Here is a 19,055-nt window from a genome sequence, read left to right as displayed (position 1 = left end):
CTGGTCCATTGCCATTCCTTGCTGGTAGCGTGTGACCTAAACTGCACACTCCTCAAGACCAGTATGTTCTGCTCACCTTGTGCAGAACTTACAGCTGCACTGTTAGAGTCTGAGTTGAAGCCACACAGAGAATTTGGCCCTTAACACTGTTTGGAGTGAAAGATGATGTTTGGAGAGCAATTCTCAGACATTTGACTGCCTTCTATATATCCAAAACCCCGTTTTACAAACTACAGAAACTTTTATTATTTGAAATTGCTCCAGCCAAGAGCTACATTATTGATGACATAACTTCAACACTGACAGTGGCTTGAACATTCCCAGCTGGAATTCCTGCTCCCAGCAGTCAGGCGTGAGGCTTATGTAAAGATGATAATCACCTCCTGACTGCCTACTTTCCCTGCCCGTTTAGTAAAGTACGTCCCTGCAGGGCCTGAGCTAAAACCCATGTGAAGTTTATGGGACACTTTGTACCAATGCTTGGGAACGTTGCATCACTTCAGAACCGCTTCTATCCCAGGGAAACTTAAAGTGTGTTTTATGACTCATCATCAAGAGCTTTTACCTACAGCTACAGCTGGGGTGAGAGGAGCAGCCAAACAACCACAATGACACACTTTATCCTGCTAACTACAAGTACTGCTTTGGCCATGGGTCATGACTCATTCGAGTCATGTGAAACCTGCCACAGTGTGTAAGGTTTACCACAAGTAAGAGGACCTCAAGGTTTTAATGTTTTGGCCAGCAAGATGCAGCCGCTCCCACAGTGAGTTCCACGGCGTCCAGTGGAACCTTGGACATCTCAGAGGCCAAGTCAGCTCTTCCAGGAATCAGACAAATTGTTCCAGGGAGTCTAAGTATTTGACCATGAAACAAGTCCCACTCTCCACTCAGCCGAGGCAGGACGCTGGGATTGCTTGTGCCTTGTGACGACGTCCCACAGGATAGGCCAGAGCATCTTACTGCTTGGAAAACAATACCTTCTGAGGTCTGCCTGTGTTCTGGGATGCTTGTTGTGCAGCCCCTGTGTGGCAAAGCAGCAACACAGGAGAATACGACCCTGAAAAACAGAAGCCAAACGAATCACATCCAGATTTGAGAGGTCGCTGTGGAGGAAATGGCGTGCGGCTCGTGTGAGACGCTGCACAGGAAAACACCTTGCTCCTGGTGTGCTGACGTGCTGGTTGCCGTATTGCACGGCCATCGCGAGTGTAAGGCAAAAAATGAACATTTTCCTTTAGTCATTGGTCCTGCCTAACTTCCAGCAGCCAGCTGAGGTACTCAAGGAAACGTCCTAATGGCAGCAGCCTGGGTACGCACCGCGGTGCTGCTCCTGGTGTGCCTCCTGGCGTGGCTGTTCCAGAGGGAAGCTGCATCAGCCCCGGACAACTGCGGAAGGATCCACAGGCAAACATTTTGAAACGTCATCCCCAGGCCAAGAAAGCCGTGGGCCTCTTGGAGCGGGTCTGGGGCATGGCCAGGAGCACGACCAGAGGGCTGGAGCCCCACTCTGCCACGGGCCACTCCGCGCGGGACGCGTGGTGGTTGGTTTCAGCCAAAAAATGAAATGGCAGCAGGCCCGGGGAGTGAAGCTATTAACACACACTGACTTGATTGGTCTTGCCCGTCAAGCGGCACGAGAGAGAAAGGAAGAAAAATAGGAAAGATCAGGCAAAAAGGGGAGGGGGGGGAAGAGGATAATAGCTACTACCCCGGGTCCCGAATCCAGAAGGCGTTCTGCTGCTTCTTCTTTGATCGTCGGGATCTCTTGGTGGGGAAGATCTTCCAAGTTCGGCTGCTGAGGAACCATCTTTTATCCTGGGTAGCACACCTTGGTCCTCCTTGGACCCACCTCCACTCCACCTCTGTCCCATGGAGATGTGCCAGTCCCCACCTGTCTGGAGTGAGGCTTCCACGCGTGTCCAGAGAGGAGAGTCTGAGGCCTGGCCAGCTTTGGAGGCAGGTGGCTTCTTACCAGGAGGTATGTTTTTGTATTATAATAACATTAAAATGAGGAAAGTTCAAATGAGGCTCCATGGGTGTTGGCACAGCAAGTGTGATCCATCTCCCTTGACAGCAGTTCTTCGTTTTGCTGCTCCAGTAGAATAGACCTGTAGCAGGTACCAGCACTGCTCCTACCTCAGTCCCTTCACCATGGTTTCTGCATCTGCAAGCCAGTTCAGCAAGACCCTGACAGCTCATGTTGAGATGTTAGACCAGATTTTGGGGTCCAGTCATGGATGACAATGTTTAGACAACACCAATCTGATCGATTCTTACACACTCCTGTGACGAAAGGCTTGAGAGAGTTGGGGCTGTTCAGCCTGGAAGATCATAGAATCATGGAACTGTTCAGGCTGGAAAAGCCCCTTGGGATCACCGAATCCAACCATCATTCCTACTCCACAAAGTTCTCCCCTAAACCATCTCCACCAACACCACATCCAAATGACCCTTGAACACCTCCAGGGATGGTGACTCCACCACCTCCCAGGGCAGCCTGTTCCAGTGTCTGACCACTCTTTCTGTGAAAAAGTTTTTCCTCATGTCCAGTCTGAACCTGCCCTGGTGCAGCTTGAAGCCCTTCCCTCTTGTTCTGTCACTGATCACCTGTGAGAAGAGACCAGCACCAATATCTCTACAATGACCTTTCAGGTAGTTGTAGAGACTGATGAGGTCTCCCCTCAGCCTCCTCTTTCTCAAACTAAACATTCCCAGCTCCTTCAAGCCTTCTTCATCAGATTTATTCTCTAGGCCCTTCACCAGCTTCATTGCCCTCCTCTGTACTCTCTCCAGAGATACCTCAAAGTGTTCCAGGTCAGGTTGGATGGGGATTTGAGCAACATGATCATAGAATCATAGATTCACGATCTAATGATTCATGTCCCTGTCTATTCTATGGTTCTGTAAAATGCACACTTTCAGCTAAAATGACTATGCTGCTGTTGATAGACCCTGTATCAGTTTATATCCCATCCTCCCACTTCCCTGTTCATGTTCTTTGCTTCATTCAGTGCATTTGAGATTTTTCTGTTAGGTCTTGTCTTACAGCAGTTAGTGCAATGGGGCCAGTTCTAGGTAAGACTGAAAAATGTCATCACAAACATTTGAGGGTCAGACACGATTTTTGAGTAGTAACCAGAAGTAGATCAAAGTTCTTGTCCTTAGTAGAACGTCTACAGTCACTGCTCAGCTATGAACATTTCAGTCATGGTGGATGGGTTCCATCTCACCTGGTCTAGAGCCATGTTGTAATTATAAGTCCATCATCCAAGCTAGTTATGTAAGTTACATATCTTCCAATAAATAAAATGAGACTGGGCCATTCTTTTGCCAATGTTGAGAAAAGTCCTGGCTACTGAAATATGTCCAGACTTTGTTTTGGAAAGTGTTAGTTGCTCCAGGTCAAAACTACTCCAGGGACCATGCTAACATTGAAGCAGTGCAGACAATGGCATGCCAGAGGGTGACCATGGACACTGGCCTTGTTGACTTTATTCATTTAAATGTAATCATGGGCACTGAAGAGAGATGGGAATTTGCAGGGGTTAATTTATGCCACCCCCTGAACCCACCTACAACAGATGGGATGAAACTGTAGGTGCAGGTACCTGTGTTGGCTGAGGCTCTGTGGGTGCAGTGAGGGCTGAACTGCAGGGGTAGCACAGCAACCTGAACTGCTGCCCCTTGCTTCCCATGGAAGGGTCTGGTGTCTGGAGCACTTAGTGCCACCTGCTGAAGGTGGCACCTGAGCTCTGGGGAACCACACTTTTCTGAGCTGCATCTGCCAGAGCAGCACCCAGGCTCCAGAGGGTCTGGATGCCTCTCTTGGACACGGGACTGGTGCTCCTCATATGAACAACGTTATGACAGGAGGAGGGGTCTGCACTTGGTAGCAGCCCCATGGTAAACACAGGCACAACACAGAGAGATGGAGAGTCGTGGAAAGGGAGTAACACCAAGAAAACAAGAGGCATCAGTTTGGCTCAGGCTTCCACCCTGATACTGTAATATGCTAACTGAAAAATTGCAGAATTGGTTTGAAGTGATGGAGACTGGGGCTGCATGACTGCATAGAAGTGGGTGTCAGGCAAAAGTTTATTTTTTTAGTGTAAATGTGCTTTATTTCACCTCTGGTGAGTTGCATGTGGATGTCTGCGTTGTATAATGTACTAATGTGTTTTGCATTCCTCAGTGGTGTCAAGTAAATTCTTTGGTCAACTCCTATAAACAGTGCTTAAATCATAAATGAATCAGACATCTCAGATGGCCATTAAGCTTTTGCCTGTGGAAATATGAACGTTTTATATTTGCTGGCATGTGCAAAAGGTCATTATTTATCCTTCCTAGCCAGATAGATGTATGAAATTTTACTTGCTGGAATGATTCCTTGGCATTTCCTACCATCATGGAACATGCTAAGCCTTTCTTTTTTTAACAGAAGACAAGAAGGGAATATGACTGTATTGCAAATGTTAGTTGGAAACAATTTGAAACAGAGAACTGAATGTCCATGTTTATCCAGGAAAGGTAGATGGAAACTTGGAACCACAAAGGTATTTTCAGCTAAGGAGGTCTGCACGATCCATTAAGCACTGCTGCACCATTTTCTCAAAAGTCTGGCACTTCATCCTCTTCCTCTGCAAATTAATGGCAAAACTCCCATTAACTTCAAGGGGAATAGAGTCAGGTCGTAAGTCCAAAACTCTTCTCCTCCCCAGGTATCAAAAGTGATCTAAATGATTCAAGAGCTGCTTCTAATCCCTCTGAAAGTGACTTTAATGTGAGTGGGAGGTTAGAGAGCTGTTTTCCATGGGGCTGACTTCGGAGGGCAGATGTGTTGATGTACACTTTGAAAGACTGAGATGCACTTTGTTTATGGCTGTCCAGGGATTAAAGGATTCCTGGAGAATCGTATTTTAAATGAAAGCTTTTGGGTTTGGTGCTTCCTGCTTGCGAGTAGGTGACCAGAATGGCAAAGAGCCAGAAAAGTGCTGGAAGCCTGGAGAGCCACAACACCCACCCTGGATGCTGCAGTGGGCACTGTTAGGGGTGGGCTCACTGAAGCAGAAGACTTCCTATCCCAGATGAAAAGGCTCTGTGGTAATAGATCTTAGTGCAGTGGCAGGATCTTTGGAATTGGCTTGGATTCTGGCTGGGTTAAGTTGCGCTCTGTGGGAGCCTGTTATTTTCCATGGGAGAGGTAGGGATCTTTGGGGGGTGTTTGTCTTCATGTAGCTCTTGTTAAGGGCTCCAAGTTTGATGGAATAAATGCCTGGATTGGTGCCATCAGAGAAATGAAAACAAACAAACAAACAAAAAAGTGAGGAATTATATTTCCTGGAGTAAGTATAGCATGAATTCTTCAACCAGCTTATACAGTGACCTTCAGGCTCCTCCTTCCCAGCTTTCTGCTGCTATTCCCTGTGTGCTTGAGACTCAGGTGCTCCAAACCAACCCCAACCCAGTGCTTTTAAAGTTTCTATGCTTTTTTTAAGCATAGAGGGTGTCAAGATGAATTTATAGAGTTAAAGGTCAGAAAGAAAGCCTAGGAACTTCTCACTTGGCTTCCTTAATAGCATGGCCTGAAGGACCACACAAGGGTTTCTTCATCTGTCTCGAACCTTAAGAGATATCTATTCTTAATGAAATACAAAAGGTCTGGATTAAACTGATAGTGCAGGTCTGTTCATAACTCCATACCTTACAGTGTGTCCTCAGAGATAAAGACAAAGGCATGGGAAGGTGATTCTTGATCTTGTCTTCACATTGGCACAATTTTTGCCTTTCTACTCAGAAATCTGACTGTGCACTTCCTCAGATATTTCTGTGGCAAAATCTTGGTGTTAGTTGTAATGCTCTTCTACAGCCAAGCTATTCACAGCCCAGGTAAATAGGAACTTTGATGTTCCCATAATGAGAACAGTAAAATTAATTAGCCCCTTCATAAACCCAATTTAAACCTGCAAAGATTTGAGAGTGTTATTAAAGTACTTACAAGAATGTTACTATAAAAGTTAAATAGTGGAAAAATATGAATTTTATTTTGAAATGGTGAGAGAATTAATTAGATGTGAAAATACAGCTCTCTTTGTGTGTATTTAGTCAAAGGATAACCTTAAGTACTCCTCTGAGACACTTTGCTTAGGTTCCTGTGTCTGATATACCTATTATTTTTCAACATCTGATATGAACATTAAGTTATATAACTTTTACATGCTTTTACTGTATATAACCCAAGTTACATAAATTCCAGGCCTTCTGACTGTTTGCAATCTTTAAAATGTAATGAGCTGAAAGATTAGCTTTGAGCCCTGGGGCTGGATTGATGTTTTGCTTAACCATTCAGCTGAGAACAGCTTTTAGAGGGATAACTCATGCTGCATCACATCAATAATAAAACTAAAGACCTAGATCCAAGCAGCTATGAATGGGAATTAAGTCTCTCAGAATGTTATAAACTTAAATGAAACAAGTCTCAAACAGACGGCAGCTGCAGGCACTGGATCTAAACTGCATTAAGATGACATAATATTCTTTTGGAAACAATAAGGCCTCCATTGACGTGTTCTATAAGACAATCCCTCAATGGAAACGAGTAACTAAATTAACATGCTGTGATGAAAGATGACTCATACTGAAATACGAGTCTCAGTGGGGTTTCAGCATCTGAGAAACAGATCCATAAGTCAGACTGTCAAACTGGATGCTCGGTTTCAGGGGTATCCTCTGGCTAGCTACCATTCAGAGGAACAGAGAGGAAAGAGTAAGATTTTCCACTGCTGGCAGAGGAGACAGGAGAAGGCTTTTGTTAAACATGTGTGTTTTTACTGAAGATGTTTCTGTTGTGTTCATATGTCCAAAACTGATAATACTGATCCTCTGTTTTCACCAGTACAGACTCCTGACTCTCCTAAGCCCCTCGGTGTGACTTTGAAGACAGAGGTCTGTTTTGTGTGGGATCAGTTCTGGCTGGTTGCATTCAGAGCATGTCTGTGGAGTACTGAAAGATGAGAGAGAGAAAATGGTCTCATTTCTAGAAGCCATTCTGGGTCTGGGACCACATGACAATAGAGGCACAGTGATGCAGACGCCTGCCAAGATGTAGGCAATTCTGCCCTGAAGAGGAACATTAGGTGCCTGGGAAGGTTCAGTGCTAAAAGCTGAGGTGAGTGGGCTTCACACCTTCCTGATGAGGCAATGGAAGAGAAAGTGAGGGCTTTTTAATTTGTTTTGCTTTTGGTTTTGCAGTTAAGGAAATCCTTGGGAAGAGAGTGCAGGGTATCTCATGCTATATAACACCCAACACCAGTGTTTACAACTCTTGCATTTAGAAAGGATCTAAATTTCAGATCTGCCAGGCCTTTGGTGATCACAAGGGATGTTGTATGGGCATGATAGCATCCACAAGCTAGATACACAAAACCCATGTTCTCCAGGGTGCCCCACCTTCGTTTACTTGCTCCTCAGAGGACAAAATCTTGTTGTTGGGTTGTCTCTCTGCACTGTGAAGTTCTGTTCACACAGAGCCCCTGGAGTGAGTCCAGAAGAGGGCCAGGAAGATGATCCAAGCAGTTCTGCTATGAAGACAGGCTGAGAGAGCAAACATGGATAACCTTGGGAACTGCAGGCTGGTCAGTCTAAGATCTGTCAGTGACTCCACAGAGAACAGCAGACTGGGAAGAGCAGCCAATACACTGCGGGGTGGAGAAGCTTTTCAGAGTGACCTGGACAGGCTGTAAACCACCATGTATGCTGCTTTTACAGGGGAAACAAAAAAAAAACCACCAGCAACCATATCAAAACAATGCCAATGTCTCCTTCAGTTCTTGGCTCTGCCTGTAGCAGATGCTGTGCATGACTTCTATGAGAGGGGTCTGGGCTGTAGTGCAGGAGTGAACAGACTTTAGACTCTTTGCAAATGCACTCATGTTTGCACATGATCATTCTGGAAAATAGTCACCAAATTAATGCCCTAATCCCTACATTACCTTTTCTGCTGAATTACTGCTGGCCTTGACAATCTAATCCACGTGTAACCTAGTAACATGCACTGTCTCACTGAAATGTCAAATTTTGCTTTAGGTTTCTGGGAAAAACACATGTCCCCCCACACTAGTTATGCATTACATTCTGGGCATAAACAAAGATATTCCTACCTGCATCTGAATAGTGTACCAGGCAGAACAGCAACATCTTTAGATAAGGACTGTTTGTGGTCTGATTTGTTAGAGCAAATGGAGTCACCAATGTGGAAAGACAGAGAACAACAAGAATTCCATTTTCTGTTCCCAGAACACACTGCTGCAGAGGGCTAGAACTTGGATTCTGCTGGTCTGTGGGGTTTCTTTTCTTTCCTTTTTTTTATTTTTTTTTACATTTTTTTTAATCTTACTGGAAATAGTGTGAAAACTGCAGCTGGCACAGAAAGTCTCTTGAACAAACACCATAAGAATATTTTCAGTAGGAGAACAATGAGGTGTCAAGTACAGCTGTGTTTTATATTCAGGTCTGCATAAAAACTGAACCAAATTTACTTTCCCTCAATACTCTTGGAAGTGAATATAAGGGAAAATTCATATGCTATCTTGAATGCAAATCAGATTTGAATGCATGCTAAAAATGGAGGGCAAAAGAGCAGTTGTTTCTTTGTAGATCTATTGCCTTTTGATCTAGACAGCACCTAGATACGAGGCTCAGGAATTCTCCTTCTGAAGGATGAAAGATGATAATTTGATAAGATATTTTGATAATTTCCTAAGAAGTTTATTATTGCAATCACATCACCTTCCACTTCAGTTTACAATGGATATTATCTAAAAAGCCACTGTTAACAGTAATTACCATAATTTGGGTAATAGCCTTTAATGCCATTTATCAACTACTTTGTTCCATGAAAGAATCCACCAAAGGGAAACAAATCCCATGAAGTCCTGATTTGGGAATACTTTGAAACACACGAAGCAGACTGGGTCACACCAGGAGTGCTGCAACTGCAACAACATTTCTTGTAATTCTTTCACAGATTTTCCTTCCGTCTCTGGGTCTTAATATCAACAAACTCTGGGGAGATGAAAGGAGGCATTTGGTGTGCCGACAGAACTCTGCAGCTGTTGAGGAAGAACACAAACTCACTGCTGATCTCTGCCTGCAAATGCCTGCACTCCCAGCACCTCTTCACTGTACTTGGTTGGTTGGTGCTTTGTAGGCAGTGAACTGTCAAGGGTCTGGCTGCCACCAGCACTAGCGCTGCGAGGGAGAACTCAGTGGGCATCACCCAAAGGCAGCTGGCTACAGGGCACCTTCCAACTCCATCTCAGCATCTGGCTGTTTGCAGAACGGTAGGAAGCTATTTAAGCTGCCATTAGTCTTCAGCTCTAGGTCACTGGCTCAAGAATGACCTAATCAGTAAAGAGTGGGGATTGTTTCCATCTGGGGGATGTGCAGCAGCCTGTGGATTGGGAAAAGGTGCCCACCTCAAATAATCCAACAGTACAAGTCAGCAGACCTGCTTCTACTTGTAGAAGGAAGAAGGAGCTGAGTAGAGCTGGAGACAACTGTGTGCTTATCATATACAAACTCATGAGATTAACACTATGCAAGATGGAAGCACAACTTCTTCCTGAGACTGGGTGGTTGGTGTGGATTTGAGAGAGCCAAATTTTGTGACTGTTTCCATTGCTGACCAACTGTATGATGAACAAGAAGTGATTTCAATGCTGTTTCCCAAGAACTGGCTCTTCAAGGCAGACAATTTGATTTCTACCTATTCTTGGGCTCAGATACTGTGTAAGATTTAAAAGTAAAACATCTGTGTAACACTAATGATAAGAGATAATATAATATTGACATGTAATTGGCAAGAAAAGTAACTCTATATTTCCACTCCGGGCTCAGAATCTTGTAATTTTCACACCTTCCTCACTGATAAACTTTTAATTATAAATAAGCCAATATTAGATCTTCTACCAGCACACACCATTAACATCTTGGCATTTCTCACATACTGCAGTTGAATTTGGGATGATACTGGCATGATTCTGAATGTATCCTGGTACCTGGAAGGTACACTGGGGACAATTTTAGTGACAATGCTGAGATATTCACCCCTTAGGTTTGCTTTCTTTAGCTTCCTTGATGGAACAATTGGCTTTCTCCTCTGTTCTACATGAATGTGCTATATTTTCATGATGTCTCTTTGTTAGCACAGAGTACTTGGACTCACATTCCAAACTGAGCAATATTATGGTCAGATCTTGAATAACCCCATTGCTCCCAGTGCAATTACACTGAAGTATGATCTTCATTTCTTCCTCACCACAAAAACACAGAAATAAGAACAGTTTTCAATTTCTCCTTCTGAAATACATTCATTTAAAAGCACTTCCTCTATAAGAAAGACTTGAATCACCAAATACCTTGGAACCACAAGGGAGATACAGTAATTGAACCTTATATTGAACCAACCTGAGAGTTCTACAGAGTGTAGACAAAATTGAATTTTGTCATCTTGATGGATAATGCATTTGTAGGGGGTTGGCCTTGGCTGGCAGTCAAACACCCACACAGCCACTTTCTCACTCCCCTCCCAGTGATATGGAGGGGAGAAAATAGTAAGGATGAGAGAGCCAAAAGACTGTTGGGTTGAAGGAAAGACAGGGAAGTCACTTACCAGTTACTGGTATAAGCAAAACATTCTCAACTTTGGGGAATTTACCTTTATTTCTTGCCAATTATTATAAATATTTGAGTACTGATTAGGGTATTGGGCAAGAAAAACAAGCAAACATTGGCACACTTAAGGAAACATCCTTCCTCCCCCATCCCCAGGCTCAGCTTCACTTCTTCATTCCTACCTCCAATCCTGATAACTTGTTGTCACCACAGTTAACGCTCGGTCCCTTCATTCTGGCAAGAAGAGGCATGAGGGGTTTCTGGTCACAGAGCAGCAGCTTCTCTCTGCTGCTCCTTCTTTCTCACTTGGTCCCTCTCCTCTGCCAGAGGTTGTCCATGAACTGCAGTCCTTTTGGGATTATCTGCTCTGCACTGGAGTGTCTCCTCCTCCTCTGGCCTTGATGTTCCCCTGTGATTCTCATGCTATACTTATAGTTCCCTCCTCCTCTCTCTCTCTCTCTATCTCTCCAGTGTTTTCTGCACTTTCATAAACATGTTTTCACAGAGGCAGCACAACCATTGCTGATGGGCTTGGTCTTGGCCTCCAAAGGGGCTGCTGTTTGCAGCACAGGGCAGCTCCAACCTCTTCCTGCAGAGCCCACCTCTGCTTTAGGGATCACACTCCATGCTCCAGTCCCTGCAAGCCTGGCCATGTACCTGCAACTCAGCATCTTCTTTTGGTGCTGGCAGGGGCAAAAACTTAGTTTCATAGCCATGTAAGAGTGGGGTGTGAAGAAAAAGGGTGAAGGAGGTCTTAGGAAAGTTTGTGGGGTTTTGAAGAAAGAGAAGGATTCAGTGCTTTGGAGAAACTCTTCCTCAGAGGCTTCAACCTGCTGTTGTGAACCAGGCTGCACTAAAACCCCCCAAACCTGGAAAGGACCAGGAACTCTAGGTGAAAAAAAATCACACTTGATCAGGTGAGGCAGTGGTGTGGGTCCTCCAGTGCTACCACCCCTTCCAGTGTCACACCATCTTCCTGACTCCGTGCTGACTGTTGCTGAGGCCATCTTCTCCTCCCCTGCTCCTGGCACAGCACGTCCTCACTCTTCTCTCACTATGGCCTCTCTCCACCCTGACCAGAGTCCCTCTGCTCCACTTCCAAAACTTGCACTTTTTAGTTCAAGGCAGGCAGGGAGGAGCCAGGCCACAGTGCTCTGGCCGTTTCAAACCACTGGCTTTCAAAGGAAACATCTCATTTGTCAAAACCCGGAGTTACTTCACTACTTTATCTTTCAGTCCAAGCAATTTCAGAATTTGTCTTATGACAGTTAATTTGTGCTTTGATGTTAAGATAAACAGAAGGTGGTCTGTGTTGTGTTGCTTATCTGTTCTCTCCCCGAATATATTTTTGAAAAGAATCAGTATAAGGCAGAGCACCAAGCGTCTTTGCTCTGGGCAAAGACACAGATTTCAGAAATAAATTGCTGTTTATCCTTCAATGTTGCTTGCTATGGTCTTGCTAAAATCTTATGAACCACTGGGCTCCATCCTGTCTTAATAATATTCCATCATCCATCTCTCCTTTTATGAAGTTTTACCAAACTATTACCAGATCAGAGTAATTCTTGAATCCTGATGGGCCTTTCCCTCCACCTGTTTCCTTTCTCTTTCCTTCCTCTTTAATTCTGGACAATTTACCATTCATGACCACTCAGATTTTTGTTTTCTGCTTCCTTTTCTGGGGTTTTTGCTCTAGATTAAAGTTCTTCTTGACTTCAGCAGGGCAGAAATCAGACTTGCTTCAAGAAAGGAGAGATATTTTTCATCTTCATAGATAGCTCCACTTACTCATTGTAGATTGATTGGGACGTTTCACTGGGAACAGGAACAGCTGAACAGCACCCCAAGGCCTCTCTTCACAAAACAGTAGAACGTGTGCTGGACTCACAGGGTTCTACTACCTTTTTTTGAAATCACTTTTTTAAAAAAGAGGTTCCTCTCTGACTCACCACAGTCTCTTTGGTGTCACTGAAGCTCATCTCTGTCCAGCAAAACTTCTTCCTTCTGCTGGGTGAACTTGCAAATTTTCTTGTACAGGGGCAGGTAAGGATTAAAATATAACCAATTGGAACCATCAGGAACACAAAGCCTTGAAGGAAAGGTGGCAGGAGAATGAAAAGCAAAGGTTCATCTGCCTGGCATGAGGAAGGGATGCCACAGGCAGGAAGGCTCCAGGCAGCAGCATTCTGCCCTCTGGCAGGCAGCTGCTCTGGCACATCGAAGCAAACAGCAAAGCTTCTGTCAAAATATTTTTAATGGCAAATAGAGCTTTTTGCAGAATGAATATCCCTACAAAACAGCATTTGTTTTCCTCATTAAAGCAATGTATAGCAGGAATTACTGAGCTGCTTAGCAGCGTGGTGTAGTTTGGGTAGCCCAGGCAGCTGAGTGTGTCCAGGCTTTGAGCTTGCTGGGCTGGACCTCACTTCCCATGGGCCACCACATTGCTACAAACCAGGCTGGGAGATGCAGTCCAGCTGGGGAGTCTGGCTTACAGGGAAGAATGATGCAATTGTCCGTGCAGCAGTGGTGATCAGACTGACTGGGATTCCTGCCCTGGACTTACTGGAATTATCTCTGTAATGGCCTATCAGGTTAAAATTATTTTAATATATTAAACTGGATCAGAGTCCAGGCACAAGCACTGAAATGTAATAATTTTTTAAATTATTAGCAAGATACTTGTTACATTTTCATCAGGAGACAACTAATAGTCTTCCAAAGAATTCCCAGTCATAGTCTGGCAGGTAGCACTGGTCAAGCCCAATTCCCAACAGGCCATTTGGATTTGACACCTTGTTTTGGATTTTGAGGATACAGGCCTGGCCAGACTGTGCTGGTTGTCATCGTGGTCAGAGAATTCAACCTAATACCATTTACTTTTGGTATGGATGTAGCCTTAGTCTGCCATGCCTCACCCTTGGCAAGCCAACAGTGTGTATTTTTTAAATAATCTGTCTGGTGTTGACATCCTTATGTAAAGGAGAGAGGAAGGAATGGCTGAGGGTGATTGAGGGGGATTTACTTCTTTTAATAACAGCTCTGGGCCCTAGTATGTCAGCAGCAGGTTTTTTTTTCTTGCTATCTGCTTCATAACAGGATGCCTTTCAGGGATGGTACAGAAGCTCAGACAAGCTAAAAATATGCTCCTGAAGGGTTTCTGAGACATAAAACTGATGATGTCTGTACTCTGGGGGCCAGCTAAAATTCTTCTCTTACTACAATTCCGTCTGTAACTAAATGATGAATAAAAGTGACCTTGAATTATATGGGATCTTTTGAAATTGCTGCATATGGAATGTCTGCAAATTTGGGGCTGAAGACACTTAGCTTCAAGCTAAGCTGTCTCTGGTAGAATATCAAAATTGATGTGCTATCCTTGGCTGAGAGACTTTTCCCCCAACCTCATTTAGATTCCCAGCAGGTCTTGTTCAACCTTACAGCAGTGTAAGTGTGGGGGCAACAATGGCAATAAAGAGGAAACCAGGCTGGCATGAACCATAAGGGAAGTGCACAGATTTGGGGATGAAGGAGCTGAACTGCTTCACCTTTAGCATGGTAATTAAAAGGGTGCACCTCTGGGGTAGACAGGTCTGTAGATCAGACTGTGTTGTGTTCAGTCTCTGTTACACAGCCCTATTTTTCCTTTCTGAGACGTTTAAAAATGTTGCCTTCTCTCTTTTCCCACTCCAGGGGCACAAAAATAGTTTACAAGTTCCACGTCTAAAAGCTAGACCCCTTGGTTGCTTTGTGCAAGATAGGAATGCAGACAAAGAATGGAAAGGGGTCCTGGCTGAGTCTAGAGCATGACTCTTCAGAAGAAAGAATGATATAAGAAAGGTGGCATTTTTCAGTAAAGGAAAACCAGGAGAGCAAAGCTATTGATCCACATGTGACTGACTAAAACCAGACTTCCAAATCATATGGATTTGGGGAGCCCTTTGTTGGTTAAAAAAACAGAGCAGTGCTTGGAATTATATCAAAGCCATTTGTGCCAGGGAGGGATTGTGCAACAGACAGTTGTAAAACAAGTGACCAGGAAAGTAAGATTGAGCAAATGCAGAATAATATCTGTTTATAGGCAGTTTACTAAAAGAGCTCCAGACATAGCAGGGATTCTCAGTTATTCCTAGCAAATCAAATGGCCCAGCATGAGCATGGCTTTAAAAACAGTAACTGGAATATTAACATTGCCTACCAGGACTGCTTCCCTAAGAAAATTTCTACTCTGTTCTTCCTTGTTCCCCTCAATATCAGCTGCATGAATGAGGAAGACAAGGTCTGGAGAAGGTGTGTTTTAGGCTGCAGATCAACACCCTGCTCCAGCTCTCTCCATGCTAGCAGACAAAGCTTCTGAGTTCTTGGTAGTGACTTTCTTTTGGAAGCTGCTGCTCTTGCATGCCCACAGAGACACCTGGCCAATGCAGGTGGCCTGGTCTGTCTCAGTCAAAGGGAAGTCAGCCCAACCAGGATTCTGATAATTTGTCTCCTCTCAACTGCAGCAGCAGGTCCAGTAGTTGAGCCTGGGTAACCTCTGAGCTGAGGGCACGAGAAGCAGCTGATGGAGGCTGAGGGTGGGAACTTACTGCACCCACACAGGGTTGCACCTGCAGAATCCCCATCTGCTTCAATCTCTGGTTGTTTCCTCCAGTTACCATGTACAGCCAGCACTTGTGCTATGAGTTCTGTTCAGCACTCTGGGAATAAGTGTGCAGGTATGTGGCAGATACAAGCCTTCACAAGGAATGATTCCATGAAACAGGCTGGAATTCATCAAGATCATTTAGTTTTTACTCTTTTTTTTCTTTTTTTTTCTTTTTTTTTTTTTTCCCAATGGACTACCTAATTTTCCTATTAGTACCTAAATTGTATTTCCTTCAATAGTTTAATGGGAGACCTGGCTAAGTGTTGATCTAAGTCCAGGAGATATGTTGTCATACATAGCAGGAGGTTTTCAGTGCAGTTTCAAGGAGCTGAGCTACTGCTTTCTTCAGTGCACTGTACTCTTCCTCTTTGTGGCAAGGGAGATACATATATATATAAAATATATACATATAAATAAATAAATAAATAAGATCCTTTTTTATACATAAAATCCTTAGGTGCCTTTGCAAGTCTTGTCTGAAACCTTTTTACCTGTGGTTCATCTATCCAAACAGACCTAGGAAGGAAGGAGGTTAGGGAATGATTTCCTTGGAGCAAGACTTGCACACCTCTGTTCACAATCTCAGTGGAAAATATCTTTGTTGCATTCAGCATGAATCTCCTCGGAAAACCTCCTAAAGAGAACAGAAGACAAAGCACAACTCTGAAATGTTAGGAAATACAGTGATCTAGAACTTCAGGAAAGTACTCAAAGCATTTCCCTATAATTTCAGTATTCAATGTGCCGCCTTCTTTACGTGTTTTTAATAGCAGCAGCAAAATTTTACAGTGATGTATCACTATGTTGTGCATCTGTTTTGTTTCCCCTGATTTCATCTGTCTTTTGACTTTCCATGCTCACAGCTTGTTTATTTATGAACACACAGGGTTGAGTGAACCACAGAAGGTTTAGGTTTGTCTTTGAATTTGGGAATGATCCCATATATATTTATATCCAAAGGTTCTTTATTCAAAAAGAAAAAAAAAAAAATCTCTTCTCTCCTGAGAATCAGCTTGAGTGTTTCTGGAGGGTTTGACTTGCCTGTGGGAAAAGTGTAGATTTTCCAGCTTTCTCCCTCAAAATCTGTATTTCTCTTCTGCTTGACACTTTTCCTTTAGCCTGCACTGTGCTCCTCTACAGCTCAGAGCAGTACAACAGTGCACAGAGATAAGGCAACACAAACAGCTCGTTTGAGAGAGAAATACTAAGAAAATAGAATAAAAATGCAGTTAATTTTAATTGACAACTTAAAAATATTCTGTAATTTGGCTGCTTATTTTTAGCTTATTTCCAGGAGCCTCAGTAGGCAGCACAATGTTTCCAAGGGAAAGCCAGCATCTTTTCTGGTGTGTAAGGCTGAGCCCTCAGAAAGAAAAACACAGACTAACAATCAAGGCCAGGGAAAGCAGCCTGAAGGAGCTTGGCCCGCCCTGCTTTTGCTGAGCACTGGTTAATGTTATTCCTTAAACCCCCTTCATGAGCCACTCCTGCTTTTTCCACAGTGGCCTTCAAAAATTGGTCCTTTCTAATATTTTCATTAGACTTTTTGAACTACCTTTTGGGTTTTTTTTACCTTAAATCAAGGCTGAGAAGCCCATGCTGCTTCTACGCATCTGTCTCCGTGACAGTGACAGGAACTCTCTGGTTTGGTTGTGAAGGGGAGAATGAAACCCCCTTGGTCTGGGGCTGTTTGTCACTGACCAGTTTCTGAGCTCCCAAAGGAAATACATTTTATTGTATTCAAAATGCTGTGCTCCAGATGTGGCCTTCTCAAATTCCTGCACTCCAGGCATGGAGATCAGAGGGGCCTCAGCAGCACCTGCTCTGTTAGCTCATGGGATGCAGGTGGAGAGGAGGGAGGCAGGACTGGGTGACAGTCACTCACCTACTGGCAACTTTGTGGACTTGCTAGATCCCTAGCTGAAGTACAACCTTAGTGACATTCCTTAATTACAGCTGCATTAATTTGGACACAAACCGAAGGAAAGGAACACCTTGAACAGCTGTGAGTAGGTTAGGCTGCTGGTTTACAAAAGGGAAATAGAGGGTAACTAAACTGAACGGTAACGTTTATCTTCTGTAGATGGCAGAAGCTGAAAAACCAAAGCTTGGTATTCTGAAATTTATGCAGACTTTATGCCTTACAGGCACTTTACAAAGATGTTTATGGTTTGGGAATGAGAGATGTTGGCAACCAAAGATCTGTCTCCAAAGAACGTGTCTGAACCAGCCACTCAGTTGCCAAAACCCACTTTTCAGTTGTACAGGGAAAAAAAATCTGGGCAAGTGTAAAACCCCTGTCGATGAGCATGGATGGCATGGCTGATTTTTGCATTGGTTTCCTACTTGCATAAAGTACTTCCTCTGTTTATTTGCACAGAGCAGGAGGAGAGTCTGAGGGGCTTCTCTCGTGTAGGGCTTTTTGATCTTCCCTCTGAGTCTTGCCTTGTGTGAGACACCCCTGACCTTGGATTAGGCAGCCAGACTCAGGTGCCACCTCTTGGAAACATTTGCTGACCCAGGTAAGAAACTCTTTCTAGTTTTGAACTTCTGAGTGCAAATGTTACAAAATATCTCACATTGAGCAATTTCCCAAGGCAGGAAAGATCAAAGTTCAGGACTGGAGAGTGGGAAGTAAATAAATGCACAAACACGCAAGAGGTGCTTACAGAGCCTTTGGGATTTGAGGTCTAGGCTCAAATTCCTAATCCTGAGTCACCAAAATTAATTGCCTACTTTGGGATTCATGTAAAAGTTCGCAAAACACTAAACATCAAAGCTGTTTACATAGAACAGCTCAGAAAGCTGATGGAAAGCACATTTGCCCTCACTTTTCCATTATCATCTACATCATCTGCAGCCTTGGGCAAACCTTTCTGACCTCTTGATCAATTCTCATGTTTTTGAGCCACCTCCTAGAGAAAGAAATACATTTACTCAGGTGCTAATTTGTCTGCAGTTCCCTGGCTTGAGGAAGGAAGTATTCATCAACAACTGATGTTAATCAGACTGGTAGGAAGGTGAAAAGAACATGGGCAAAAAGGAAGAATGAGCTAGAAATGTCTTTTCCACGTCTTCTCCAGCTCCTCTTTGAGCAGGAATGTCCTCAGGAGAGACTGAGGAACAAAGAGCTTGCAAGGGGTGGCCTTTCTCTGTGCTAAGCAGGAGATGGCCAGCTTTGAAGTGGCTGATTATTTGTAGTTCCTTCAGCAGGGAGGAGCATTGAACCTGTGCACCATAGTGCCTTGGGAGGGTGTCCATGCCCCTCTGTGGGTGTCAGGGGCTGGCAGCATCCACTGTCCATCACTATGCCTACAAGCAGGAAGAGGTCTTGTCCTGGATGTTGCAAGGGAGAACTTGGTGTTAGAAAACCCAAATCCTTTGGCAAAAAAAGTGGCATCTTCATGTGTACCAATCCCAAAGCGTGCAAGGAGCTCCTTGGATTGACTAATGCAAGAAGATTCACTCTGTGGCTGTCTCTTGCTACTGATTTCCCTCAGAAGTGGTCTTTCCCAAATTTATTTAGGATCAAAAGGACTATTCATTCATGTACCCAAATGCAAGCACATGGCTCTTGACCTGGCCCTTGCAAAAATATCCAAAGAGCTAAAGTTTCACAACTTCACTCTTCCTGTGCAATAATTCACCCTTGAGTCATCCCACTAAAACCAAGGGAACAACTTTCAAATTGAGCGTGAGTAAAATTCTGACCCCAAATGACTTGTCAGGATCACAC

This window comes from Apus apus, chromosome 3 (genome assembly GCF_020740795.1).
Source record: "Apus apus isolate bApuApu2 chromosome 3, bApuApu2.pri.cur, whole genome shotgun sequence".
NCBI classification, from domain to species: Eukaryota; Metazoa; Chordata; class Aves; order Apodiformes; family Apodidae; genus Apus; species Apus apus.
Note: the sequence above shows the minus strand (reverse complement) of the source record.